At 39.9% G+C, this 27,020-nt stretch overlaps 1 protein-coding gene and 3 long non-coding RNA genes across 4 annotated transcripts in view; all 4 read right to left on the bottom strand.

The window, feature by feature from the left end:
• Positions 1-27,020, bottom strand: part of LOC137970910 (1-aminocyclopropane-1-carboxylate synthase-like protein 1) — a 114,647-nt gene that overhangs the window by 19,525 nt on the left and 68,102 nt on the right. The window lies entirely within an intron of this gene.
• On the bottom strand, positions 2,186-4,972 carry LOC137970147 (uncharacterized). Its single transcript, XR_011116767.1, has 3 exons — positions 4,815-4,972; positions 4,375-4,501; positions 2,186-2,800 (listed from the first exon to the last, which is right to left on the bottom strand). It is a non-coding gene; the product is annotated as an uncharacterized lncRNA (long non-coding RNA).
• Positions 8,702-11,497, bottom strand: LOC137970244 (uncharacterized). The gene is made up of 3 exons (XR_011116783.1): positions 11,340-11,497; positions 10,899-11,025; positions 8,702-9,324 (listed from the first exon to the last, which is right to left on the bottom strand). It is a non-coding gene; the product is annotated as an uncharacterized lncRNA (long non-coding RNA).
• LOC137970229 (uncharacterized) lies at positions 21,237-24,046 on the bottom strand. Its single transcript, XR_011116779.1, has 3 exons — positions 23,889-24,046; positions 23,445-23,571; positions 21,237-21,855 (listed from the first exon to the last, which is right to left on the bottom strand). It is a non-coding gene; the product is annotated as an uncharacterized lncRNA (long non-coding RNA).

The following is a 27,020-nucleotide window of genomic DNA, read 5'->3' as shown; positions in this document are numbered from 1 at the left end:
ACTGGCACATCTCCTCTGATTTGCTGGAAAAATCGGAGTCATCACTACATAGACGTCGAAGTCTAAGAAATTGAGAATAAGGGATGGAGTTCTTGACATGTGATGGATGTGAAGATGAATACAACAAATAACTGTGTGAATCAGTAGGTTTGTAGTGCACACTAGTACATAGCACGTTGCCTCTAATAGAAACGTTGATATCTAGAAAAGCCAATGAAGTTTCCGAAATTTCCCAGGTATATTTAAGAGCCGGATGAAAAGAGTTGACGGAGGTTATAAATTGATCGAGTTCTTCTCTGCTGGATGAAATAGCGCCGATGCAGTCGTCGATGTAACGGCCGTAGAGTTCAGGTTTGGGGCCGTTGTACTGACTAAAAAATTGGTGTTCAACATATCCTACAAAAAGATTGGCATAGCTAGGTCCCATTCTTGTGCCCATCGCTACACCATTAATTTGTTTGTAATAGTTGCCGGCGAATGAAAAACAATTAAGCGTTAAAACTAGTTCGGCAAGGCGGAGGAGCGTTTCCGAGCTAGGTTCTTTGACAGTGCGTTGATCGAAAAAGTGTTTAAGTGCTTGAAGACCTTCGCTATTAGGAATGACTGTGTATAGAGATGTAATGTCCATGGTGAAAATAAGTTTGTCTAGGCCGGAGAAATTGAAATCGCGGAAAATTTGTAGTGCGTGTGTACTGTCTTTAATGTATGATGGCAAAGATTTGACGATAGGCGTCATAATCCTGTCTAAGTAGCTAGAAATGAGTTCGGTGGGGCAACTACAGGCAGAAACGATAGGGCGACCTGGGTTGTTGGGTTTGTGAATTTTAGGCAAGAAGTAAATGCACGAAGTTCTAGGGGTGTTGATGATGAGATTAGTGGCAGTGTCCGGTAATTCTTGATTAACTATAAGATTTTGAATGGTGTCTTTGACAAGTTTTTGATTGTTGGAAGTGAGATCTTTAGGGATTTTGGTATAAAACGAGGTATCCGAAAGTTGCCGCAAAGCTTCTTTTTGGTAAAGGTCGGACCGCCAAACAACTACCGCGCCGCCTTTGTCGGCCGATTTGACAACTATGTCGTTGCGTTTACTAAGATTTTTAAGCGCCGCCCACTCTTCCGAGGAAAGGTTGGAAAAATTAGTGTTGCGATTGAATTTAAGTTTGTGAATGTCGTGACGGCATTTTTTGGTGAAAAAATCTAAAGAGGCAAATTGTCCCTCTGGGGGAGTCCATTTGGATTTGCGAACTAGAAGTGTTTCAAAAATATCTTTATGAGAAGTGTCCGAATCATGCTCTTTGTCGTGAAAAAAGACAATAAAGACAATATAAAGACAATTCTAAAGTTGCTTTGGCCTCTTCTAACAATTAACTTGAGAATTTAGGGTTTTATTTGAAGAGGACTCTCTTATGAGCACAACTATTATCATACCTGGCGACACTCGACAAACTAACAGCGAGTTGCCGTGCCGAACGCTGGCGGCCCATTTTTGGGGCCAAATTAGAAGCTTGGAGACAAAAAGTGTTTCAAATGTTTAACTTTTTACAATCTGATATGGATTTTGGAATTCTGAATCCTTTATTGTGATATTTAATGCCATCTCCAGTGAGAAAAGTTACCTGATTTCAATATCTTTCATGCTACCTTACATTGACGTCAAGACAGTCAAGTTTTTTCCGCCTGTTGAATCCTAATTGGTCAATTCAAAATTTGCGCGCGCCAGCCGTATGTAAGGCAACGTTTTCACAAAACTTAATCCTTCAAAAGGTATTTGAAAACGTTGCACGGATGAACGAAGAGCTAAAAAGAACAGAATTCGATCGTACATTTTACAAAAAATTCAAACTTTTAGTCGATAGATTTTGTTCATTGTGCCGCTAGACGCAGAAGGTTGGTACAGAAAATGATTCATCAAGAGGAAAATGGGGATCACTGTACGTCCAAGATCGTTAAATCCAGGAAAAGCTATAGCGATGGCCATCTGCCATATCATTTGTTGATTTTATTACTTTGCGCGCGCGATCATGCATGACGTGGCCTGTGTATTTCCGTGGGTAGTAAGGATGCGCAGAAACAATTAGCGCGAACGTCTTAAAAACACTGACCTCTTTCTGCACAGTAACTGCTGTATTGGCCTCCTGTTATGCGACTGCCGAAAAATATGAACGAACAAAAAAAGCTAGCAATGGTTTAATTAGTTTTTTTTATAACACACCGTTTCCTTAATTTCCCTTTTCCTTCATTACACTTTAAATCCTTTTAGGAAAGAATCAATAGTCCCGCGTTAATAGCATAGTGTTCTTTAAACAATCCTATCACAATTTTGCTGGTATTAATCGCTTAAGTTGCCTTGCTATCTAGGCCAGTTTCTTGCAGACAAAGCCGCATTCCCAGTTTTGGTACGCCTGATCCCTTGAACACTTCAGGTCATTCCAGTAGCCAGACGCCGTTTGGGGACGCTGATCTGTCTTTTTCCCAGTAAACATCATGCCGCATGGTTCGTTGGCGTTCCCGTTCGGTTCACCTGGAGCCCAGTTCTTGTAGACTGGTACAGAGAGATCACTCCACCAGAAGTTTGCGCCTCTTGCATGCCACAAGAGTCCGATCCAGACCTGTTCCACACCTGGGGCGTCCCTCCTGGCTAGTGCTAGGACGAAATCATTTTCCTGCTGACTGGTGATTTTCGCAAGGTCTGCATTCATTTCTGAACAGTAATCCCGTGCTTGTTGCCAAGTCTTTACGGTGTCACGGGCGTTATAGCAGAAGCCTTCAAAAAGCACCCATCCTTCAGGACATGATGAGTCTAAAAATATAGAGGTTATCAGGACCATTTATTAAGAAAAATATCAAAAATCAAAGGCCCTCCTTTGTGAGAAATCGGCGTCATCTATAAAAGTTAAATTTTATCCTAGGGGAGCAAAACCCCACAATCGGCACAAGAGCAAGACTATTTATCATAAATCTTGCTTTTAGTTCAGCCTCGGCGGCGTTTAACCCTTAAGCACTTATCAAAATAAATCCCCGCCCATCCCCGGCCCCAAACCCCGGGACTATGCGGACATTAGCAGGGCATTTGACACTTTGAACGTGCTCCAATGAGCGGGGCATTAGCGTTGTTTGGAATTTCATGCTAAATTGAGCAGGGATTGGACCGGAATAACACGTAGGAAATCCTTACCGTTGTGGCTCATTCGACCTAGTGGAATCGTACTAGGGACGATTTTCAATCTCGTACCCAGAGTCCGCAGCTTCCTAGGTCAGCGGCCGTGGACATGCTAAACGCTGGGGTAACGGAATTTTTTATCCCACGAATAGTGGTATTCCCGGTTTTTTTGTACGCAAGACAAAACTGATACGGAAATGACGGAAGTGAAAGTGCGAGCTCTTGAAAGGAAATTTTTTTCGGGAGAGCTAGTCACTCGATTCTCAGACAATCTGAAGTCTTTGTTTCCAAAAGCAAGGCGAACGTTTGCCTCTGTTGGTATCAGGAAGGAAAGAAATAACGCTGAAAATCTTTGAGCACCCTGAATGCTTCCTATCTTCCTAAATAGTCCAGCCTCGCACAGAGCACTGCAGCTTGCTGATTAAGTCAACTCGTAATGGATTTCTTAGGCTCGTTGACACAATGCCTTTGTCGGAAATCGCACGCCTATAAGGCAGTTATGAAAAGGCTTTCCCGAAAACTAGGTGTGGTCAGGCCGTAATTGAGCGAGTTACAGAAAATTAGAAAGTATTGAGATCTTGCCAACTCTTGGTTTCTCTTTTTTTTTACTTCTCCAAAGCCCACGCAATGAGCAAACGGAAGGTCCCTAGCAAATCGGGTATTAAGTAGGAAGTCAAAATAGTCAACAGCATCTAATGTAGCTAACCACAAACTCAGTTATCAAACACTAAAAAGAAAATCGAGGAAACTCCCCTTTGCACAAGACAGGATAAGTGCCCTGGATTTATTGATCTTGTACATGTTGTCACAACTTGCAATAAAACTATTCAACTTCCATTCAACGAATTGATTATTAGCAAAAAAGGCATAAATGTGTAGTTTTCAACTTACAAAAAGTGCCATGGACAAGACTTCTGGTGGTAACTGAGTACGTGATCAAATCACGCTCAAAGCAGAGGAGTGCCACCCAAAGAACTCGACTTCTTAGCGCCTATGTTTACAAGCTAGCAAGCACAAAAACCGCGAAAAACTGATTCAAAGGCGCACGAAATTTGACAAAATCACACAAGGCATTTACTCCCTTTGAGATGCTGCAGAGACATAGTTAGGGACGGTCTTTACCTCTTTTCAAACAGGGTAAAGGTGTTGATCAAGGTACGTATTTGAAGCTAAGGGACGTAAACCCTAAAATTGGCAAAAAGAGTTGTTCTTACACGCTTTAACAGCTGAGAGGTAAGCCAGGAGCAGCGTCAGAACAAGAATCTTCATGCTGATGATAATTATTGTTTTCCTGGAGGCCGACAAGTCAGTTATCTGCAAGGATCAGGGTCGGTTCTGCAACTGGATCAAGACAACATCTTAGCGAGGTTACTATTTGCGTCATTTTAAAGTTACTTAGCATTTTGATTTTGACTTAAAATGGCTTTTTCTGCCTTGAGATCGTCCAAATGTACCGACAAGGTATACATCACGCATATCCTGCCATTTTCCACTTAGTTTAAATTGTCTCAGTTCACTTAAGCATTGTTACCAAATATGTACCACAGAAGCCGCACGCTCGACCCAAAGTTAGGCCCGTTCATTTGGGCCTTCAGGATAATTCATCAACGAGGAAAAGAAAATAAACAAACACCACAACAAACTCCACGTGTACCTTGTTCTCTTGCTATCTGCTCTAGCAGCCTGCTCTGTGTGAATGATAAGTTTCGTAGAATACTGAGGTCGTTATACGTGCGAGATAGCACATTGGAAGCCTAATTGACGTGTAATTTATGTCCACCGAAACAGCTGTGGTCACATAGTCATAATCACGGAAAACGATTCCTTACGAAGCAACCTTGATGAATATTTACCCAAGCGAACGTGAGATAAACCTTCAATTAGATTAATGGTGCCTTGAGTAAATGACTTGGTGTTGAAACAAAGTTGATTAAGACGCACACAAAATTGGGCGACAGCATGATAAACAGCACGCACGATTTGCTCTCCGTAATCCATAATTGCAAATATTTCGTGATATGATTAACTGGGACCTATCAAGGCAATCGACCAATTATTAAAAAGTTTACTGCAATGCGCGAAAACACACAAGTGGAATAACAAATAAGTTACACGTCGTTTTGTCCATGCCATAAGCCTGCATAATGTGATTTGGAATTCGCTTCGTGGCGTGCTGAACAAACCTTCAGATTGACGTATTTCGTCGGGTAAAATCATTAGGCTGTGTTTCCTTGTCACGAAATACGGCAGAATTGCTTTCGCCGCTTTTTAAGTCATAAATTTTACCCTGCGCTCAAAGCTCAATTGCGCTCTTTCTAATGTCTCAGCTTCCTAATTGAGGATATGACTCTGTCCAAAGATTAAATCATGGACAATTTTTTTTAAAGAAATCAATGAAAATTTGACGAGAAACGTTGCGTCGGCATTTGCATGTGTTTGGTTATCCGTTTATTTTTAGCCTCCTAAAGCCGACGTTTGTGATTTACGGTAAGGACAGAAACAACGTATCTTGTTTTGTGCTCTAAAACTACAAGGCGTCATTTTCTTAACAAAGAAATTATTGGCAGGCTACTCTCCAGATGAAATTGATAAACAACTTCATTTTTTATTACCGGTACGAGGCAAGGTCTCAAGTAGTACGACACTTATTCTCAGAACAAAACTCTTATCAGCCGACGATTTCTCAGAGCGATAAAATTCAATCGCCAATAATCTAACTGAGTGGTGGTGGAAATCTTAAGGTATCAGTATACCCCAAATGACCATAATTCGTTCGTGCCGGTTTACGGTGGGACGTTTCATGCAAGCCCCTTTAAAGTATCTTTTTTCTGAAAGCTTAATAATTGTAAATTACGGGGGTATATTCATTAAAATAACAAAAATGATAAGGTTTTCTTAATGTAGCGCCCTTTTTCCAAAAGTATAGAGGTTCACTAATCAAGTTCGTTTCCCGTCAGATTTGAGTGGGAGGATGTGATCAACATCGCTATGTCTTCTTGACACCTTCCTCTAAAATTATGTGTCTGGGTATTTTTAATTACTTGTCTGGTTTGTTCTTGACACGCAGTTAAACTTTGATTTTCGATAAAACACGCAATCTTTTCACTAAGATAGTCATAACTTTTGAAATAAGCCAAAAATCCCAGTCGGAAAGTGGGTGGCATTTGTTCGGTGTTATTTTTTCGTGAGCGTGTCTAACTTTTGTGGGTCTTTCTAAAGCATCTGGAGTCAGACTAGGGCATTCCCTGATCATTTCGGAAAATTCTGTGCCAATATATGTCTGGATTTATGAAAACGATGCCAAAGACTTTAGGGGCATGTTTTTGGAAAATCGGTTAGATATATATTTCTATAATTAAAGCGACAGGTGCGCGAATTTAGTGCCTAATTAATTTCAGTCGTCGCCTTTTAATTACCATTCTCAACGTACAAACTCCTTGTTGTTATTTTTAGTACAGTAGTTATTAGTACAGTTTCTAGTAGATTAGTTATATATGTACCTGTGATCAGCAGGTGCCGAGATCGAATACCCCAACCTCCAACTTGGCCGGTTTAGTTCGATTGGTCATTCAAGAGTACTTCTTTTTAGGCTGAAGGGAAATAGTGTTCTGCAGATCGATGAAAAAAAACCAAAACGTTGAGTACGCATTAATGCGCTAATGCCCCATTCACACAGACAAAACATGTTTACTTAAACAAGATTTAAAAACTTGAAAATGAATGAATTCTTACACACATATTTGATCGTTTTTTAAACTGTCAAAAGGTATTTAGCTAATGAAGACAATTGGGAACAGTATTAAATACAATTAAAAAATAAGAAAGAAAGAAATGACAGTTCACTATAACACTACAATAATCTGATAATAAGAAATTAATTGATACATTTACTATTCCACTATTGCGTCATTTCACCATGTATGGTCAAGAGAACTTGCAAAATGAGAGGCGGTATTACACTGTAGGATAGAGGCCAAAATAACAATTTTTTGGTAGTGGAATAATAAATCTCTTATTCTATAGTTTTACATATAATACGAGCGGACATTTTGCTCATTGTTCATATTTCTCCTCTCCCCGAAATACTAGGCAACTCGCAAAATATCCGCACGTATTATATGTTTAACCATAGAATAGGATGTACGCATTACATAGAATTAAAAACTAAGAAATAACAATTCCCTATAAAACTATCAAGAGTCACAAGTACCATCGAGAACATTCGCTAAGTCCATCTTGCAAATCGCCCTCTTAAAAGCTTAAGGACTCTTGGGACATTATACGTAGTGTTACATGAAGTAGAGACCGGAAATCTCACCGTGGGACCCTACCGTAAACTTTCAGAATCAATTTGTCGAAGTGAAACACACATACAGACAAATTGTACAGAATGTAGAGTCTTTGGTAAAATCAATCACTTTCACTGACAAATTACACTAAAGGACGTTCGCGCGAAAATTTTCTAGTCGACATATTTTTTTAAAATTTTTTACTGCAGCTAGATAATGAGTTACTTGCGTCAGAAATGCAAAAAAAATAGGGGGTCACCGTCTTCGTTTCAGAGATAACGGTGGGGAAAACTTCCCTGATTTTGAAAAATTGGCGCACGTAATTCAGCATGGTCTACAGGGGTTTATAGTCAAAAATATCGAAGGTGAGTCAACGGAGGCAAACAATCTCAGTCATATTTTGAAGAAGTGGGTCTGTTGGGAAAATAATTCCAAATTTTACTCCTTGCATACGGTGGCTGCGCCCGCAGTACGAGCAGCGGTCAAAACCTAGCTGTCCTACCGAAAGGACACGATAATAGCCATTTTCTTGGCAGCTAACAAAAATAAAGACAATTCTAAAGTTGCTTTGGCCTCTTCTAACAATTAACTTGAGAATTTAGGGTTTTATTTGAGGAGGACTCGCTTATTAGCACAACTATTATCATACCTGGCGACACTCGACAAACTAACAGCAAGTTGCCGTGCCGAACGCTAGCGGCCCATTTTTGGCGCCAAATTAGAAGTTTGGAGACAAAAAGTGGTTCAAATTTTTAACTTTTTACAATCTGATATGGCTTTTGGAATTCTGAATCCTTTATTGTTATATGTAATGCCATCTCCAGTGAGAAAAGGTAACGTGATTTCAATGTCTTGCATGCTACCTTACATTGACGTCAAGACAGTCAAGTTTTTTCCGCCTGTTGAATCCTGATTGGTCAATTCAAATTTTCTGCGCGCCAGCCGTATGTAAGGCAACGTTTTCACAAAACTTAATCCTTCAAAAGGTATTTGAAAACGTTGCACGGATGAATTAAGAGCTAAAAAGAACAGAATTCGATCGTACATTTTACAAAAAATTCAAACTTTTAGTCGATAGATTTTGTTCATTGTTAGGGTTTAGGGTTAGGGTTGTGTATTTCCGTGCGTAGTAAGGATGCGCAGAAACAATTAACGCAAACGTCTTAAAAACACTGACCTCCTTCTGCACAGTAACTGCTGTATTGGTCTCCTCTTATGCGACTGCCGAAAAATATGAACGAACAAAAAAAGCTAGCAATGGTTTAATTAGTTTTTTTTATTACACACCGTTTCCTTAATTTCCCTTTTCCTTCATTACACTTTAAGTCCTTTTAGGAACGAATCAATAGTCCCGCGTTACTAGCATAGTGTTCTTTAAACGATCCTATCACTATTTTGCTGGTATTAGTCGCTGAAATTGGCTTGCTATCTAGGCCAGTTTCTTGCAGACAAAGCCGCATTCCCAGTTTTGGTACGCCTGATCCCTTGAACACTTCAGGTCATTCCAGTAGCCAGACGCCGTTTGGGGACGCTGATCTGTCTTTTTCCCAGTAAACATCATGCCGCATGGTTCGTTGGCGTTCCCGTTCGGTTCACCTGGAGCCCAGTTCTTGTAGACTGGTACAGAGAGATCACTCCACCAGAAGTTTGCGCCTCTTGCATGCCACAAGAGTCCGATCCAGACCTGTTCCACACCTGGGGCGTCCCTCCTGGCTAGTGCTAGGACGAAATCATTTTCCTGCTGACTGGTGATTTTCGCAAGGTCTGCATTCATTTCTGAACAGTAATCCCGTGCTTGTTGCCAAGTCTTTACGGTGTCACGGGCGTTATAGCAGAAGCCTTCAAAAAGCACCCATCCTTCAGGACATGATGAGTCTAAAAATATAGAGGTTATCAGGACCATTTATTAAGAAAAATATCAAAAATCAAAGGCCCTCCTTTGTGAGAAATCGGCGTCATCTATAAAAGTTAAATTTTATCCTAGGGGAGCAAAACCCCACAATCGGCACAAGAGCAAGACTATTTATCATAAATCTTGCTTTTAGTTCAGCCTCGGCGGCGTTTAACCCTTAAGCACTTATCAAAATAAATCCCCGCCCATCCCCGGCCCCAAACCCCGGGACTATGCGGACATTAGCAGGGCATTTGACACTTTGAACGTGCTCCAATGAGCGGGGCATTAGCGTTGTTTGGAATTTCATGCTAAATTGAGCAGGGATTGGACCGGAATAACACGTAGGAAATCCTTACCGTTGTGGCTCATTCGACCTAGTGGAATCGTACTAGGGACGATTTTCAATCTCGTACCCAGAGTCCGCAGCTTCCTAGGTCAGCGGCCGTGGACATGCTAAACGCTGGGGTAACGGAATTTTTTATCCCACGAATAGTGGTATTCCCGGTTTTTTTGTACGCAAGACAAAACTGATACGGAAATGACGGAAGTGAAAGTGCGAGCTCTTGAAAGGAAATTTTTTTCGGGAGAGCTAGTCACTCGATTCTCAGACAATCTGAAGTCTTTGTTTCCAAAAGCAAGGCGAACGTTTGCCTCTGTTGGTATCAGGAAGGAAAGAAATAACGCTGAAAATCTTTGAGCACCCTGAATGCTTCCTATCTTCCTAAATAGTCCAGCCTCGCACAGAGCACTGCAGCTTGCTGATTAAGTCAACTCGTAATGGATTTCTTAGGCTCGTTGACACAATGCCTTTGTCGGAAATCGCACGCCTATAAGGCAGTTATGAAAAGGCTTTCCCGAAAACTAGGTGTGGTCAGGCCGTAATTGAGCGAGTTACAGAAAATTAGAAAGTATTGAGATCTTGCCAACTCTTGGTTTCTCTTTTTTTTTACTTCTCCAAAGCCCACGCAATGAGCAAACGGAAGGTCCCTAGCAAATCGGGTATTAAGTAGGAAGTCAAAATAGTCAACAGCATCTAATGTAGCTAACCACAAACTCAGTTATCAAACACTAAAAAGAAAATCGAGGAAACTCCCCTTTGCACAAGACAGGATAAGTGCCCTGGATTTATTGATCTTGTACATGTTGTCACAACTTGCAATAAAACTATTCAACTTCCATTCAACGAATTGATTATTAGCAAAAAAGGCATAAATGTGTAGTTTTCAACTTACAAAAAGTGCCATGGACAAGACTTCTGGTGGTAACTGAGTACGTGATCAAATCACGCTCAAAGCAGAGGAGTGCCACCCAAAGAACTCGACTTCTTAGCGCCTATGTTTACAAGCTAGCAAGCACAAAAACCACGAAAAACTGATTCAAAGGCGCACGAAATTTGACAAAATCACACAAGGCATTTACTCCCTTTGAGATGCTGCAGAGACATAGTTAGGGACGGTCTTTACCTCTTTTCAAACAGGGTAAAGGTGTTGATCAAGGTACGTATTTGAAGCTAAGGGACGTAAACCCTAAAATTGGCAAAAAGAGTTGTTCTTACACGCTTTAACAGCTGAGAGGTAAGCCAGGAGCAGCGTCAGAACAAGAATCTTCATGCTGATGATAATTATTGTTTTCCTGGAGGCCGACAAGTCAGTTATCTGCAAGGATCAGGGTCGGTTCTGCAACTGGATCAAGACAACATCTTAGCGAGGTTACTATTTGCGTCATTTTAAAGTTACTTAGCATTTTGATTTTGACTTAAAATGGCTTTTTCTGCCTTGAGATCGTCCAAATGTACCGACAAGGTATACATCACGCATATCCTGCCATTTTCCTCTTAGTTTAAATTGTCTCAGTTCACTTAAGCATTGTTACCAAATATGTACCACAGAAGCCGCACGCTCGACCCAAAGTTAGGCCCGTTCATTTGGGCCTTCAGGATAATTCATCAACGAGGAAAAGAAAAATGAACAAACACCACAACAAACTCCACGTGTACCTTGTTCTCTTGCTATCTGCTCTAGCAGCCTGCTCTGTGTGAATGATAAGTTTCGTAGAATACTGAGGTCGTTATACGTGCGAGATAGCACATTGGAAGCCTAATTGACGTGTAATTTATGTCCACCGAAACAGCTGTGGTCACATAGTCATAATCACGGAAAACGATTCCTTACGAAGCAACCTTGATGAATATTTACCCAAGCGAACGTGAGATAAACCTTCAATTAGATTAATGGTGCCTTGAGTAAATGACTTGGTGTTGAAACAAAGTTGATTAAGACGCACACAAAATTGGGCGACAGCATGATAAACAGCACGCACGATTTGCTCTCCGTAATCCATAATTGCAAATATTTCGTGATATGATTAACTGGGACCTATCAAGGCAATCGACCAATTATTAAAAAGTTTACTGCAATGCGCGAAAACACACAAGTGGAATAACAAATAAGTTACACGTCGTTTTGTCCATGCCATAAGCCTGCATAATGTGATTTGGAATTCGCTTCGTGGCGTGCTGAACAAACCTTCAGATTGACGTATTTCGTCGGGTAAAATCATTAGGCTGTGTTTCCTTGTCACGAAATACGGCAGAATTGCTTTCGCCGCTTTTTAAGTCATAAATTTTACCCTGCGCTCAAAGCTCAATTGCGCTCTTTCTAATGTCTCAGCTTCCTAATTGAGGATATGACTCTGTCCAAAGATTAAATCATGGACAATTTTTTTTAAAGAAATCAATGAAAATTTGACGAGAAACGTTGCGTCGGCATTTGCATGTGTTTGGTTATCCGTTTATTTTTAGCCTCCTAAAGCCGACGTTTGTGATTTACGGTAAGGACAGAAACAACGTATCTTGTTTTGTGCTCTAAAACTACAAGGCGTCATTTTCTTAACAAAGAAATTATTGGCAGGCTACTCTCCAGATGAAATTGATAAACAACTTCATTTTTTATTACCGGTACGAGGCAAGGTCTCAAGTAGTACGACACTTATTCTCAGAACAAAACTCTTATCAGCCGACGATTTCTCAGAGCGATAAAATTCAATCGCCAATAATCTAACTGAGTGGTGGTGGAAATCTTAAGGTATCAGTATACCCCAAATGACCATAATTCGTTCGTGCCGGTTTACGGTGGGACGTTTCATGCAAGCCCCTTTAAAGTATCTTTTTTCTGAAAGCTTAATAATTGTAAATTACGGGGGTATATTCATTAAAATAACAAAAATGATAAGGTTTTCTTAATGTAGCGCCCTTTTTCCAAAAGTATAGAGGTTCACTAATCAAGTTCGTTTCCCGTCAGATTTGAGTGGGAGGATGTGATCAACATCGCTATGTCTTCTTGACACCTTCCTCTAAAATTATGTGTCTGGGTATTTTTAATTACTTGTCTGGTTTGTTCTTGACACGCAGTTAAACTTTGATTTTCGATAAAACACGCAATCTTTTCACTAAGATAGTCATAACTTTTGAAATAAGCCAAAAATCCCAGTCGGAAAGTGGGTGGCATTTGTTCGGTGTTATTTTTTCGTGAGCGTGTCTAACTTTTGTGGGTCTTTCTAAAGCATCTGGAGTCAGACTAGGGCATTCCCTGATCATTTCGGAAAATTCTGTGCCAATATATGTCTGGATTTATGAAAACGATGCCAAAGACTTTAGGGGCATGTTTTTGGAAAATCGGTTAGATATATATTTCTATAATTAAAGCGACAGGTGCGCGAATTTAGTGCCTAATTAATTTCAGTCGTCGCCTTTTAATTACCATTCTCAACGTACAAACTCCTTGTTGTTATTTTTAGTACAGTAGTTATTAGTACAGTTTCTAGTAGATTAGTTATATATGTACCTGTGATCAGCAGGTGCCGAGATCGAATACCCCAACCTCCAACTTGGCCGGTTTAGTTCGATTGGTCATTCAAGAGTACTTCTTTTTAGGCTGAAGGGAAATAGTGTTCTGCAGATCGATGAAAAAAAACCAAAACGTTGAGTACGCATTAATGCGCTAATGCCCCATTCACACAGACAAAACATGTTTACTTAAACAAGATTTAAAAACTTGAAAATGAATGAATTCTTACACACATATTTGATCGTTTTTTAAACTGTCAAAAGGTATTTAGCTAATGAAGACAATTGGGAACAGTATTAAATACAATTAAAAAATAAGAAAGAAAGAAATGACAGTTCACTATAACACTACAATAATCTGATAATAAGAAATTAATTGATACATTTACTATTCCACTATTGCGTCATTTCACCATGTATGGTCAAGAGAACTTGCAAAATGAGAGGCGGTATTACACTGTAGGATAGAGGCCAAAATAACAATTTTTTGGTAGTGGAATAATAAATCTCTTATTCTATAGTTTTACATATAATACGAGCGGACATTTTGCTCATTGTTCATATTTCTCCTCTCCCCGAAATACTACGCAACTCGCAAAATATCCGCACGTATTATATGTTTAACCATAGAATAGGATGTACGCATTACATAGAATTAAAAACTAAGAAATAACAATTCCCTATAAAACTATCAAGAGTCACAAGTACCATCGAGAACATTCGCTAAGTCCATCTTGCAAATCGCCCTCTTAAAAGCTTAAGGACTCTTGGGACATTATACGTAGTGTTACATGAAGTACAGACCGGAAATCTCACCGTGGGACCCTACCGTAAACTTTCAGAATCAATTTGTCGAAGTGAAACACACATACAGACAAATTGTACAGAATGTAGAGTCTCTGGTAAAATCAATCACTTTCACTGACAAATTACACTAAAGGACGTTCGCGCGAAAATTTTCTAGTCGACATATTTTTTTAAAATTTTTTACTGCAGTTAGATAATGACTTACTTGCGTCAGAAATGCAAAAAAAATAGGGGGTCACCGTCTTCGTTTCAGAGATAAAGGTGGGGAAAACTTCCCTGATTTTGAAAAATTGGCGCACGTAATTCAGCATGGTCTACAGAGATTTATAGTCAACAATATCGAAGGTGAGTCAACGGAGGCAAACAATCTCAGTCATATTTTGAAGAAGTGGGTCTGTTGGGAAAATAATTCCAAATTTTACTTCTTGCATACGGTGGCTGCGCCCGCAGTACGAGCAGCGGTCAAAACCTAGCTGTCCTACCGAAAGGACACGATAATAGCCATTTTCTTGGCAGCTAACAAAAATAAAGACAATTCTAAAGTTGCTTTGGCCTCTTCTAACAATTAACTTGAGAATTTAGGGTTTTATTTGAGGAGGACTCGCTTATTAGCACAACTATTATCATACCTGGCGACACTCGACAAACTAACAGCAAGTTGCCGTGCCGAACGCTAGCGGCCCATTTTTGGCGCCAAATTAGAAGCTTGGAGACAAAAAGTGGTTCAAATTTTTAACTTTTTACAATCTGATATGGCTTTTGGAATTCTGAATCCTTTATTGTTATATGTAATGCCATCTCCAGTGAGAAAAGGTAACGTGATTTCAATGTCTTTCATGCTACCTTACATTGACGTCAAGACAGTCAAGTTTTTTCCGCCTGTTGAATCCTGATTGGTCAATTCAAATTTTCCGCGCGCCAGCCGTATGTAAGGCAACGTTTTCACAAAACTTAATCCTTCAAAAGGTATTTGAAAACGTTGCACGGATGAACGAAGAGCTAAAAAGAACAGAATTCGATCGTACATTTTACAAAAAATTCAAACTTTTAGTCGATAGATTTTGTTCATTGTTAGGGTTGTGTATTTCCGTGCGTAGTAAGGATGCGCAGAAACAATTAACGCGAACGTCTTAAAAACACTGACCTCCTTCTGCACAGTAACTGCTGTATTGGCCTCCTGTTATGCGACTGCCGAAAAATATGAACGAACAAAAAAAGCTAGCAATGGTTTAATTAGTTTTTTTTATTACACACCGTTTCCTTAATTTCCCTTTTCCTTCATTACACTTTAAGTCCTTTTAGGAAAGAATCAATAGTCCCGCGTTAATAGCATAGTGTCCTTTAAGCAATCCTATCACAATTTTGCTGGTATTAATCGCTGAAATTGGCTTGCTATCTAGGCCAGTTTCTTGCAGACAAAGCCGCATTCCCAGTTTTGGTACGCCTGATCCCTTGAACACTTCAGGTCATTCCAGTAGCCAGACGCCGTTTGGGGACGCTGATCTGTCTTTTTCCCAGTAAACATCATGCCGCATGGCTCGTTGGCGTTCCCGTTCGGTTCATTTGGAGCCCAGTTCTTGTAGACTGGTACAGAGAGATCACTCCACCAGAAGTTTGCGCCTCTTGCATGCCACAAGAGTCCGATCCAGACCTGTTCCACACCTGGGGCATCCCTCCTGGCTAGTGCTAGGACGAAATCATTTTCCTGCTGACTGGTGATTTTCACAAGGTCTGCATTCATTTCTGAACAGTAATCCCGTGCTTCTTGCCAAGTCTTGACGGTGTCACGGGCGTTATAGCAGAAGTCATCAAAAAGCACCCATCCTTCAGGACATGATGAGTCTAAAAATATAGAGGTTATCAGGACCATTTATTAAGAAAAATATCAAAAATCAAAGGCCCTCCTTTGTGAGAAATCGGCGTCATCTATAAAAGTTAAATTTTATCCTCCTTACAGGGAATTCTAGGGGAGCAAAACCCCACAATCGGCACAAGAGCAAGACTATTTATCATAAATCTTGCTTTTAGTTCAGCCTCGGCGGCGTTTAACCCTTAAGCACTTTTCAAAGTAAATCCCCGCCCATCCCCGCCCCCAAACCCCGGGACTATGCGGACATTAGCAGGGTATTTGGCACTTTGAACACGCTCCAATGAGCGGGGCATTAGCGTTGTTTGGAATATCATGCTGAATTGAGAAGGCTTTCCCGAAAACTAAGTGTGTTCAGGCCGTAATTGAGCGAGTTACAGAAAATTAGAAAGTGCTGAGATCTTGTAAACTCTTGGTTTCTCTTTTTTTTGACTTCTCCAAAGCCCACGCAATAAGCAAACAGAAGGTCCCTAGCATATCGGGTATTGAGTAGGAAGTCAAAATAGTCAACAACATCTAATGTGGCCAACCACAAACTCAGTTATCAAAGACTGAGAGGAAAATTGAGGAAATTCCTCTTAGCACAAGACAGGACAAGTGCCGTGGATTTATTGATCTTGTACGTGTTGTCACAACTTGCAATAAAACTATTCAACTTCCATTCAACGAATTGATTATTAGCAAAAAAGGCATAAATGTGTAGTTTTCAACTTACAAAAAGTGCCATGGACAAGACTTCTGGTGGTAACTGAGTACGTGATCAAATCACGCTCAAAGCGGACGAGTGCCACTCGACTTCTTAGCGCCTATGTTTACTAGCTAGCAAGCACAAAAACCGCGACAAACTGATTCAAAGGAGCACGAGATTTGACAAAATCACACAAGGCCTTTACTCCCTTTGAGATGCTGCAGAGACATGGTTAGGGACGGCCTTTACCACTTTTCAAACGGGGTAGAGGTGTTGATCAAGGTACGTATTTGAAGCTGAGGGACGTAAACCCTAAAATTGGCAAAAAGAGTTGTTCTTACACGCTTTAACAGCTGAGAGGTAAGCCAGGAGCAGCGTCGTCAGAACAAGAATCTTCATGCTGATGATAATCTTTGCTTTTCTCGAGGCCGACAAGTCAGTTATCTGCAAGGATCAGGGTCGGTTCTGCAACTGGATCAAGACAACAGCTTACCAAGGTTACTATTTGCGTCATTTTAAAGTTACTTAGCATTTTGATTTGGACTTAAAATGGCTTTTTCTGTCTTGAGATCGTCCAAATGTACTGACAAGGTATACATCACGCATATCCTGCCATTTTCCATTTAGTTTAAATTGTCTCAGTTCACTTAAGCATTGTTACCAAATATGTACCACAGAAGCCGCACGCTCGACCCAAAGTTAGCCCCGTTCATTTGGGCCTTCAGGATAATTCATCAACGAGGAAAAGAAAAAGAAACAAACACCACAACAAATTCCACGTGTACCTTGTTCTGGCTTGCTATCTGCTCTAGCAGCTTGCTCTGTGTGAATGATAAGTTTCGTAGAATACTGAGGTCGTTATACGTGCGAAATAGCACATTGGAAGCCTAATTGACGTGTAATTTTTGTCCACCGAAACAGCTGTGGTCCCATAGTCAGAATCACGGAAAACGATTCCTGACGAACTAACCTTGATGAATATTTACTTAAGCGAACGTGAGATAAACCTTCAATTAGATTAATGGTGCCTTAAGTAAATGACTCGGTGTTGAAACAAAGTTGATTAAGACCCACACAAAATTGGGCGACAGCACGATAAACAGCACGCACGATTGGCTCTCCGTAATCCATAATTGCAAATATTTCGTGATATGATTAACTGGGACCTATCAAGGCAATCGACCAATTATTAAAAAGTTTACTGCAATGCGCGAAAACACACAAATGGAATAACAAATAAGTTACACGTCGTTTTGTCCATGCCATAAGCCTGCATGCCATAAGCCTGCATAATGTGATTTGGAATTCGCTTCGTGGCGTGCTGAACAAACCTTCAGATTAACGTATTTCGTCGGGTAAAATCATTAGGCTGTGTTTTCTTGTCACGCAATACGGCAGAATTGCTTTCGCCGCTTTTTAAGTCATAAATTTTACCCTGGGCTCAAAGCTCAATTGCGCTCTTTCTAATGTCTCAGCTTCCTAATTGAGGATATGACTCTGTCCAAAGATTAAATCACGGACAATTTTTTTTGAGAAATCAATGAAAATTTGACGAGAAATGTGGCCTCGGTATTTGCATGTGTTTGGTTATCCGTTTATTTTTAGCCTCCTAAAGCCGAAGAATGTGATTTACGGTAAAGACAGAAACAACGTATCTTGTTTTGTGCTCGAAAACTACAAGGCGTCATTTTCTTAACAAAGAAATTATTGGCGGGCTACTCTCCAGATGAAATTGATAAACAACTTCTTTTTTTATTACCGGTACGAGGCAAGGTCTCAAGTACGACACTTATTCTCGGAACAAAACTCTTATCAGCCGACGATTTCTCAGAGCGATAAAATTCAATCGCCAATAATCTAACTGAGTGGTGGCGGAAATCTTGAGGTATCAGTATACCCCAAATGACCATAATTCGTTCGTGCCGGTTTACGGTGGGACGTTTCATGCAAGCCCCTTTAAAGTATCTTTTTTTCTAAAAGCTTAATAATTGTAAATTACGGGGGTATATTCATTAAAATAACAAAAATGATAAGGTTTTCTTTATGTAGCGCTTTTTTTTCCAAAAGTATAGAGGTTCACTAATCAAGTTTGTTTCCCGTCAGATTTGAGTGAGAGGATGTGATCAACATCGCTATGTCTTCTTAACAACTTTCTCTAAAATTATGTGTCGGGGGTTTTTTAATTACTTGTCTGGTTTGTTCTTGACACGCAGTTAAACTTTGATTTTCGATAAAACACGCTATCTTTTCACTAAGATAGCCATAACTTTTGAAATAAGCCAAAAATCCCAGTCGGAAAGTGGGTGGCATTTGTTCGGTGTTATTTTTTCGTGAGCGTGTCTAACTTTTGTGGGTCTTTCTAAAGCATCTGGAGTCAGACTAGGGCATTCCCTGATCATTTCGGAAAATTCTGTGCCAATATATGTCTGGATTTATGAAAACGATGCCAAAGACTTTAGGGGCATGTTTTTGGAAAATCGGTTGGATATATATTTCTATAATTAAAGCGACAGGTGCGCGAATTTAGTGCCTAATTAATTTCAGTCTTCGCCTTTTAATTACAAATCCTAAAGTACAAACTCCTTGTTGTTATTTTTAGTACAGTAGTTATTAGTACAGTTTTTAGTTTTTAGTACATTAGTTATATATGTACCTGTGATCAGCAGGTGCCGAGATCGAATACCCCAACCTCCAACTTGGCCAGTTTAGTTCGATTGGTCATTCAAGAGTACTTCTTTTTAGGCTGAAGGGAAATAGTGTTCTGCAGATCGATAAAAAAAAACCAAAAACGTTGAGTACGCATTAATGCGCTAATGCCCCATTCACACAGACAAAACATGTCTACTTAAACAAGATTTAAAAACTTGAAAATGAATGAATTCTTACACACATATTTGATCGTTTTTTAAACTGTCAAAAGGTATTTAGCTAATGAAGACAATTGGGAACAGTATTAAATACAATTAAAAAATAAGAAAGAAAGAAATGACAGTTCACTATAACACTACAATAATCTGATAATAAGAAATTAATTGAATACATTTACTATTCCACTATTGCGTCATTTCACCATGTATGGTCAAGAGAACTTGCAAAATGAGAGGCGGTATTACACAGTAGGATAGAGGCCAAAATAACAATTTTTTGGTAGTGGAATAATAAATCTCTTATTCTATAGTTTTACATATAATACGAGCGGACATTTTGCTCATTGTTCATATTTCTCCTCTCCCCGAAATACTAGGCAACTCGCAAAATATCCGCACGTATTATATGTTTAACCATAGAATAGGATGTACGCATTACATAGAATTAAAAACTAAGAAATAACAATTCCCTATAAAACTATCAAGAGTCACAAGTACCATCGAGAACATTCGCTAAGTCCATCTTGCAAATCGCCCTCTTAAAAGCTTAAGGACTCTTGGGACATTATACGTAGTGTTACATGAAGTAGAGACCGGAAATCTCACCGTGGGACCCTACCGTAAACTTTCAGAATCAATTTGTCGAAGTGAAACACACATACAGACAAATTGTACAGAATGTAGAGTCTCTGGTAAAATCAATCACTTTCACTGACAAATTACGCTAAAGGACGTTCGCGCGAAAATTTTCTAGTCGACATATTTTTTTAAAATTTTTTACTGCAGTTAGATAATGACTTACTTGCGTCAGAAATGCAAAAAAAATAGGGGGTCACCGTCTTCGTTTCAGAGATAAAGGTGGGGAAAACTTCCCTGATTTTGAAAAATTGGCGCACGTAATTCAGCATGGCCTACAGGGATTTATAGTCAAAAATATCGAAGGTGAGTCAACGGAGGCAAACAATCTCAGTCATATTTTGAAGAAGTGGGTCTGTTGGGAAAATAATTCCAAATTTTACTCCTTGCATACGGTGGCTGCGCCCGCAGTACGAGCAGCGGTCAAAACCTAGCTGTCCTACCGAAAGGACACGATAATAGCCATTTTCTTGGCAGCTAACAAAAATAAAGACAATTCTAAAGTTGCTTTGGCCTCTTCTAACAATTAACTTGAGAATTTAGGGTTTTATTTGAGGAGGACTCGCTTATTAGCACAACTATTATCATACCTGGCGACACTCGACAAACTAACAGCAAGTTGCCGTGCCGAACGCTAGCGGCCCATTTTTGGCGCCAAATTAGAAGCTTGGAGACAAAAAGTGGTTCAAATTTTTAACTTTTTACAATCTGATATGGCTTTTGGAATTCTGAATCCTTTATTGTTATATGTAATGCCATCTCCAGTGAGAAAAGGTAACGTGATTTCAATGTCTTTCATGCTACCTTACATTGACGTCAAGACAGTCAAGTTTTTTCCGCCTGTTGAATCCTGATTGGTCAATTCAAATTTTCCGCGCGCCAGCCGTATGTAAGGCAACGTTTTCACAAAACTTAATCCTTCAAAAGGTATTTGAAAACGTTGCACGGATGAACGAAGAGCTAAAAAGAACAGAATTCGATCGTACATTTTACAAAAAATTCAAACTTTTAGTCGATAGATTTTGTTCATTGTTAGGGTTGTGTATTTCCGTGCGTAGTAAGGATGCGCAGAAACAATTAACGCGAACGTCTTAAAAACACTGACCTCCTTCTGCACAGCAACTGCTGTATTGGCCTCCTGTTATGCGACTGCCGAAAAATATGAACGAACAAAAAAAGCTAGCAATGGTTTAATTAGTTTTTTTTATTACACACCGTTTCCTTAATTTCCCTTTTCCTTCATTACACTTTAAGTCCTTTTAGGAAAGAATCAATAGTCCCGCGTTAATAGCATAGTGTCCTTTAAGCAATCCTATCACAATTTTGCTGGTATTAATCGCTGAAATTGGCTTGCTATCTAGGCCAGTTTCTTGCAGACAAAGCCGCATTCCCAGTTTTGGTACGCCTGATCCCTTGAACACTTCAGGTCATTCCAGTAGCCAGACGCCGTTTGGGGACGCTGATCTGTCTTTTTCCCAGTAAACATCATGCCGCATGGTTCGTTGGCGTTCCCGTTCGGTTCACCTGGAGCCCAGTTCTTGTAGACTGGTACAGAGAGATCACTCCACCAGAAGTTTGCGCCTCTTGCATGCCACAAGAGTCCGATCCAGACCTGTTCCACACCTGGGGCGTCCCTCCTGGCTAGTGCTAGGACGAAATCATTTTCCTGCTGACTGGTGATTTTCGCAAGGTCTGCATTCATTTCTGAACAGTAATCCCGTGCTTGTTGCCAAGTCTTTACGGTGTCACGGGCGTTATAGCAGAAGCCTTCAAAAAGCACCCATCCTTCAGGACATGATGAGTCTAAAAATATAGAAGTTATCAGGACCATTTATTAAGAAAAATATCAAAAATCAAAGGCCCTCCTTCGTGAGAAATCGGCGTCATCTATAAAAGTTAAATTTTATCCTCCTTACAGGAAATTCTAGGGGAGCAAAACCCCACAATCGGCACAAGAGCAAGACTATTTATCATAAATCTTGCTTTTAGTTCAGCCTCGGCGGCGTTTAACCCTTAAGCACTTATCAAAATAAATCCCCGCTCATCCCCGGCCCCAAACCCCGGGACTATGCGGACATTAGCAGGGCATTTGACACTTTGAACGTGCTCCAATGAGCGGGGCATTAGCGTTGTTTGGAATTTCATGCTAAATTGAGCAGGGATTGGACCGGAATAACACGTAGGAAATCCTTACCGTTGTGGCTCATTTGACCTAGTGGAATCGTACTAGGGACGATTTTCAATCTCGTACCCAGAGTCCGCAGCTTCCTAGGTCAGCGGCCGTGGACATGCTAAACGCTGGAGTAACGGAATTTTTTATCCCACGAATAGTGGTATTCCCGGTTTTTTTGTACGCAAGACAAAACTGATACGGAAATGACGGAAGTGAAAGTGCGAGCTCTTGAAAGGAAATTTTTTTCGGGAGAGCTAGTCACTCGATTCTCAGACAATCTGAAGTCTTTGTTTCCAAAAGCAAGGCGAACGTTTGCCTCTGTTGGTATCAGGAAGGAAAGAAATAACGCTGAAAATCTTTGAGCACCCTGAATGCTTCCTATCTTCCTAAATAGTCCAGCCTCGCACAGAGCACTGCAGCTTGCTGATTAAGTCAACTCGTAATGGATTTCTTAGGCTCGTTGACACAATGCCTTTGTCGGAAATCGCACGCCTATAAGGCAGTTATGAAAAGGCTTTCCCGAAAACTAGGTGTGGTCAGGCCGTAATTGAGCGAGTTACAGAAAATTAGAAAGTATTGAGATCTTGCCAACTCTTGGTTTCTCTTTTTTTTACTTCTCCAAAGCCCACGCAATGAGCAAACGGAAGGTCCCTAGCAAATCGGGTATTAAGTAGGAAGTCAAAATAGTCAACAGCATCTAATGTAGCTAACCACAAACTCAGTTATCAAACACTAAAAAGAAAATCGAGGAAACTCCCCTTTGCACAAGACAGGATAAGTGCCCTGGATTTATTGATCTTGTACATGTTGTCACAACTTGCAATAAAACTATTCAACTTCCATTCAACGAATTGATTATTAGCAAAAAAGGCATAAATGTGTAGTTTTCAACTTACAAAAAGTGCCATGGACAAGACTTCTGGTGGTAACTGAGTACGTGATCAAATCACGCTCAAAGCAGAGGAGTGCCACCCAAAGAACTCGACTTCTTAGCGCCTATGTTTACAAGCTAGCAAGCACAAAAACCGCGAAAAACTGATTCAAAGGCGCACGAAATTTGACAAAATCACACAAGGCATTTACTCCCTTTGAGATGCTGCAGAGACATAGTTAGGGACGGTCTTTACCTCTTTTCAAACAGGGTAAAGGTGTTGATCAAGGTACGTATTTGAAGCTAAGGGACGTAAACCCTAAAATTGGCAAAAAGAGTTGTTCTTACACGCTTTAACAGCTGAGAGGTAAGCCAGGAGCAGCGTCAGAACAAGAATCTTCATGCTGATGATAATTATTGTTTTCCTGGAGGCCGACAAGTCAGTTATCTGCAAGGATCAGGGTCGGTTCTGCAACTGGATCAAGACAACATTTTACCGAGGTTACTATTTGCGTCATTTGAAAGTTACTTAGCATTTTGATTTTGACCTCAAATGGCTTTTTCTGCCTTGAGATCGTCCAAATGTACCGACAAGGTATACATCACGCATATCCTGCCATTTTCCACCTATTAGTTTAAATTGTCTCAGTTCACTTAAGCATTGTTACCAAATATGTACCACAGAAGCCGCACGCTCGACCCAAAGTTAGGCCCGTTCATTTGGGCCTTCAGGATAATTCATCAACGAGGAAAAGAAAAATAAACAAACACCACAACAAACTCCACGTGTACCTTGTTCTCTTGCTATCTGCTCTAGCAGCCTGCTCTGTGTGAATGATAAGTTTCGTAGAATACTGAGGTCGTTATACGTGCGAGATAGCACATTGGAAGCCTAATTGACGTGTAATTTATGTCCACCGAAACAGCTGTGGTCACATAGTCATAATCACGGAAAACGATTCCTTACGAAGCAACCTTGATGAATATTTACCCAAGCGAACGTGAGATAAACCTTCAATTAGATTAATGGTGCCTTGAGTAAATGACTTGGTGTTGAAACAAAGTTGATTAAGACGCACACAAAATTGGGCGACAGCATGATAAACAGCACGCACGATTTGCTCTCCGTAATCCATAATTGCAAATATTTCGTGATATGATTAACTGGGACCTATCAAGGCAATCGACCAATTATTAAAAAGTTTACTGCAATGCGCGAAAACACACAAGTGGAATAACAAATAAGTTACACGTCGTTTTGTCCATGCCATAAGCCTGCATAATGTGATTTGGAATTCGCTTCGTGGCGTGCTGAACAAACCTTCAGATTGACGTATTTCGTCGGGTAAAATCATTAGGCTGTGTTTCCTTGTCACGAAATACGGCAGAATTGCTTTCGCCGCTTTTTAAGTCATAAATTTTACCCTGCGCTCAAAGCTCAATTGCGCTCTTTCTAATGTCTCAGCTTCCTAATTGAGGATATGACTCTGTCCAAAGATTAAATCATGGACAATTTTTTTTAAAGAAATCAATGAAAATTTGACGAGAAACGTTGCGTCGGCATTTGCATGTGTTTGGTTATCCGTTTATTTTTAGCCTCCTAAAGCCGACGTTTGTGATTTACGGTAAGGACAGAAACAACGTATCTTGTTTTGTGCTCTAAAACTACAAGGCGTCATTTTCTTAACAAAGAAATTATTGGCAGGCTACTCTCCAGATGAAATTGATAAACAACTTCATTTTTTATTACCGGTACGAGGCAAGGTCTTAAGTAGTACGACACTTATTCTCAGAACAAAACTCTTATCAGCCGACGATTTCTCAGAGCGATAAAATTCAATCGCCAATAATCTAACTGAGTGGTGGTGGAAATCTTAAGGTATCAGTATACCCCAAATGACCATAATTCGTTCGTGCCGGTTTACGGTGGGACGTTTCATGCAAGCCCCTTTAAAGTATCTTTTTTCTGAAAGCTTAATAATTGTAAATTACGGGGGTATATTCATTAAAATAACAAAAATGATAAGGTTTTCTTAATGTAGCGCCCTTTTTCCAAAAGTATAGAGGTTCACTAATCAAGTTCGTTTCCCGTCAGATTTGAGTGGGAGGATGTGATCAACATCGCTATGTCTTCTTGACACCTTCCTCTAAAATTATGTGTCTGGGTATTTTTAATTACTTGTCTGGTTTGTTCTTGACACGCAGTTAAACTTTGATTTTCGATAAAACACGCAATCTTTTCACTAAGATAGTCATAACTTTTGAAATAAGCCAAAAATCCCAGTCGGAAAGTGGGTGGCATTTGTTCGGTGTTATTTTTTCGTGAGCGTGTTTAACTTTTGTGGGTCTTTCTAAAGCATCCGGAGTCAGACTAGGGCATTCCCTGATCATTTCGGAAAATTCTGTGCCAATATATGTCTGGATTTATGAAAACGATGCCAAAGACTTTAGGGGCATGTTTTTGGAAAATCGGTTAGATATATATTTCTATAATTAAAGCGACAGGTGCGCGAATTTAGTGCCTAATTAATTTCAGTCGTCGCCTTTTAATTACCAATCTCAACGTACAAACTCCTTGTTGTTATTTTTAGTACAGTAGTTATTAGTACAGTTTCTAGTAGATTAGTTATATATGTACCTGTGATCAGCAGGTGCCGAGATCGAATACCCCAACCTCCAACTTGGCCGGTTTAGTTCGATTGGTCATTCAAGAGTACTTCTTTTTAGGCTGAAGGGAAATAGTGTTCTGCAGATCGATGAAAAAAAACCAAAACGTTGAGTACGCATTAATGCGCTAATGCCCCATTCACACAGACAAAACATGTTTACTTAAACAAGATTTAAAAACTTGAAAATGAATGAATTCTTACACACATATTTGATCGTTTTTTAAACTGTCAAAAGGTATTTAGCTAATGAAGACAATTGGGAACAGTATTAAATACAATTAAAAAATAAGAAAGAAAGAAATGACAGTTCACTATAACACTACAATAATCTGATAATAAGAAATTAATTGAATACATTTACTATTCCACTATTGCGTCATTTCACCATGTATGGTCAAGAGAACTTGCAAAATGAGAGGCGGTATTACACAGTAGGATAGAGGCCAAAATAACAATTTTTTGGTAGTGGAATAATAAATCTCTTATTCTATAGTTTTACATATAATACGAGCGGACATTTTGCTCATTGTTCATATTTCTCCTCTCCCCGAAATACTAGGCAACTCGCAAAATATCCGCACGTATTATATGTTTAACCATAGAATAGGATGTACGCATTACATAGAATTAAAAACTAAGAAATAACAATTCCCTATAAAACTATCAAGAGTCACAAGTACCATCGAGAACATTCGCTAAGTCCATCTTGCAAATCGCCCTCTTAAAAGCTTAAGGACTCTTGGGACATTATACGTAGTGTTACATGAAGTAGAGACCGGAAATCTCACCGTGGGACCCTACCGTAAACTTTCAGAATCAATTTGTCGAAGTGAAACACACATACAGACAAATTGTACAGAATGTAGAGTCTTTGGTAAAATCAATCACTTTCACTGACAAATTACACTAAAGGACGTTCGCGCGAAAATTTTCTAGTCGACATATTTTTTTAAAATTTTTTACTGCAGCTAGATAATGAGTTACTTGCGTCAGAAAAGCAAAAAAAATAGGGGGTCACCGTCTTCGTTTCAGAGATAACGGTGGGGAAAACTTCCCTGATTTTGAAAAATTGGCGCACGTAATTCAGCATGGTCTACAGGGGTTTATAGTCAAAAATATCGAAGGTGAGTCAACGGAGGCAAACAATCTCAGTCATATTTTGAAGAAGTGGGTCTGTTGGGAAAATAATTCCAAATTTTACTCCTTGCATACGGTGGCTGCGCCCGCAGTACGAGCAGCGGTCAAAACCTAGCTG

Source organism: Montipora foliosa, chromosome 9 (assembly GCF_036669935.1).
Source record: "Montipora foliosa isolate CH-2021 chromosome 9, ASM3666993v2, whole genome shotgun sequence".
Taxonomy (NCBI): Eukaryota; Metazoa; Cnidaria; class Anthozoa; order Scleractinia; family Acroporidae; genus Montipora; species Montipora foliosa.
This window is presented reverse-complemented; position numbering and strand designations above follow the sequence as displayed.